Here is a 3,644-nt window from a genome sequence, read left to right as displayed (position 1 = left end):
AACTATTGAGGATATCAGACAGAGAACTTCCCCTACCTGGTGAAAGAATAGACTTATAAAGTCCAGGAAGCACAGAGAGTTCTAAACAAGAGGAACCCAAAGAGGCCCACACTGAGACACATCATAATTAAAATGCCAAGGGTTAAAGACAAAGAGAGAATGTTAAAAGCAGCAAGAGAAAAATGGTTAGCTACCTACAAGGGAGTGCCCATACAACTGTTAGCTGATTTCTGAACAGAAACTTTGTAGGCCAGAAGGGAGTGCCAAAAATTTTCAAAGTGATGATTAGCAAGGACCTACAACTAAGATTACTCTATCCACCAAAGCTATCATTTAGAATTGAGGGTCAGAAAAAGAACTTCACAGACAAGAAAAAGCTAAAGAAGTTCATCACCACCAAACCAGTATTACATGAAATGTTGAAGGGTATTCTTTAAGAAGAGGAAGAAGAAGAAATATAAGATTAAAAAGATAAACAAAAAAATGACAATAAATACATACCCACAATTGAATCTAAAAAATCAAACAAATGAACAAGAAATCCAATGAACAAAATAAACTCATGAATAAAATAGAAACATAGGTATGGAAACATAGAATAGACTAACGAATCTCACAGGCAAGTGGGGAGGTCAGTAGGAAGAAATTAACCAAAGATCTTAGCTGTTTACACTGACAGTAGTGTGGTGAAGTCCTGAGGTGGATGGGAACTGGGTGGAGGAGGCAATGGGGGTGGGGAAGGGGAACATCTATAATATTCTAAACAATAAAGATTTTTTTAAAAAGAGATTGGAAAAGATACAGTGAAATGTTAAGGTATTCATGTTCATGGATTAGAAGAATCAACATAGTTAAAATGGCCATATTACTTAAAGCAAAATATAGATTTAATGCAAGCCCTATTTAAATCCCAATGACATTTTTAAAAGAAGTAGAACAAAAACAGATCCAGAGACAGAGAAGCATTGATCAGACCATCAAACCTCAGAGGGAAGGTAGGAGAGGGTGGGGGGAAAGGGGAGAGATCAACCAAAGGACTTGTGTGCATGAATATAAGCCTAACCAATGGACACAGACACCAGGGGCATGAGGGCCTGAGAGGGGAGTGGGGGGGTAATAGGGGGATAAGGACACATATGTAATACCTTAATCAATAAAGAAAATTTTTTTTAAATTATCAGATTTGTCTAAAACCAAAAGGACCCCATATAGCCAAAGCAATCCTAAGTAAAAGAACAAAGCAAAGCCAGAGGTATCACACCATCTGACTTATCTGACTTCAAATTATACTACAGAACAATGATAATCAAGACAGCATGGTCTTGGCAGAAAAAAAACACACACCAAAAAACCAAAAAACAAAGACACAGACCAATGGAACAGAATTGAGAGCTCAAAAATAAAACCATATGTATATGGGCCAATAAATTTTTGATAAAGGAGCCAAAAAACATACAATGGAGAAAAGAAAGCCTCTTCCATAAATGGTGCTGGGAACATTGGAAAACCACATACCAAAGAATGGATTCGACTACAGTTTGTCCCCCATGTGCAAAAAATAATTAAAAATGAATAACAGAGCTTAATACAAGATGTGAAATAATAAATCACATAGATAAAATGATAGGTACTAAACTTATGGACCTTGGTCTTAGAGAAGATTTGATGAATTTGATTCTAAAGGCAAGGGAAGTAAAGAAAAAATAAACAAATAGGACTATATCAACCTAAAAAGCTCTGCACAGCAAAAGAAACCACAAAACAAAAAGGCAACCAACCTAATGGGAGAAGATATTTGCAAACATTAGCTCTGACAAGGGGTTAATACCAAAAATATATAAAGAACTCATATAACTCAACAACAAACAAACAAACAATCCAATTTTAAAAGGAGCAGAGAAACGATAAACTGGGAATTGAACAGTGACCACCTGATTGATAGGTCAAAGCTCAACCACTGAGCTATACCAGCTGGGCTTTGAGTTTTTGTTCTTGATCTGTGAGATATGCCATTGATATTTTAATAGGAATTGCATTGAACCTATGGATTGCTTTGGTTAGTAAGGACATCTTAATGATGTTACTTCTTTCAAACCATGAACACAGAATATACTTCCACTTTTTGGCTCCTTCCTCTATTTCTTTCTTCAGTGTCCTACAGTTTTCCAAGTATGGGTCTTTTACCTCCTTGGTTAAGTTTATGGCTAGGTCCCTTGTGGGTTGTTGTTGTTGTTGCAATAGTAAATGAAATTGTTTTCTTAGTTTCTATCTCTGAGAGTTTGTTATTGGTTTATAAAAAATGCCACCAATTTCTGGTTATTTTGTGTCCTGCTTCTTGACTGAATTCATTTATTAGATCTAGTAGATTTTTGGTGGGGTCTTTGGGGTTTTCTATGTACAATATCATGTCATCTGTAGATAATAAGAGTTTTACTTCTTCCTTTCCAATTTGGATGTCTTTTATTTCCTCTTCTTGTCTGATCACTGTGGCTAGGACTTCCAGCACTATCTATACTAATAATAGCCTAGGTGGCATCTCACCCTCACGCATCATGCCCTAGTGTTGTCACAAGATGGCCGTCACAAGATGGCAATCACAAGATGGCCGTCACAAGATGGCTGTGGACACAGAAGAGGTGGGGCCTGGTGGCCACTTCTCGCAGTGAGGCCTGGGGGTCCTGTGGCTCCAAGCGGCACGGAGGAGGCAAGTCCCGGCATCTCTGCTGCCTCGTGCGAAGGAGGTGGGTCCCGGAGGAGGAGGTGGGTCTCGGTAGTGGAGGGTAGTTGTGGGCGATCGGGCCAGCAAGGGAGGGCAGTTATGGGTGATTGGGCCAGCAGGGGAGGGCAGTTGTGGGCGATCAGGCCAACAGGGGTGGGCGATTGGAAGTTATCAGGCTGGCAGGGGAGCAGTTAGGCGTCAATCAGGCTAGCAGGGATCGGGCCTAAACCAGCAGTTGGACATCCTCTGAGGGGTCCCAGATTGCAGAGGGTGCAGGCTGAGCTGAGGGATAACCCCCACCCCCATGCACGAATTTCATGCACTGGGCCTCTGGTGTTGAATAAGAGTGGTGAAAGCAGACATCCCTGTCTTGCTCCTAATCTTAAGGGAAGCACTTTTAGTTTTAGTCCATTGAGTATGATGTTGGCTGTGGGTTTGTCATATATGGCCTTTATTATGGTGAGGTATGAGACCTCTAATTCCACCTTGTTGAAAGTGTTTATCATAAACTAGAGGCCTGATGCATGAAAATTTGTGCACTGGTGGCGGGGGGGGGGGTGGTCCCTCAGCCCAGCCTGCTCCCTCTCACTGTCCTGGAGCCCTCAGGGGATGTCCTACTGATGGCTTAGGCCCGCTCATAGGGAGCGGGCCTAAGCCGCAGTCTGGTCTCCCTCTGTGGGAAGCGACCGGGCTGATCAGGGGAAGGGGCTGCCCCCATCACCATGCTGCTGCTGCCACTGCCAGCCATGGTGGCTGCGAAGCCTGAGTCCCAGGCCTCGCAACTACTGGGAATCATGGTTGGCTGAACCCCGGGTCTCGCAGCCCCTTGGCTCAAAACTGCCTGAACCCTGGGCTTTGACTTTGTTTGGATGGAACTCCCAAAAAAATATGCCCTAATTAACACATTACCCCCATTATTAAAATA

Source organism: Myotis lucifugus, unplaced genomic scaffold (assembly GCF_000147115.1).
Source record: "Myotis lucifugus unplaced genomic scaffold, Myoluc2.0 scaffold_41, whole genome shotgun sequence".
In the NCBI taxonomy this organism is placed as follows: Eukaryota; Metazoa; Chordata; class Mammalia; order Chiroptera; family Vespertilionidae; genus Myotis; species Myotis lucifugus.
The sequence above is the reverse complement of the archived record's forward strand: the minus strand, read 5'-3'. Positions refer to the sequence as shown.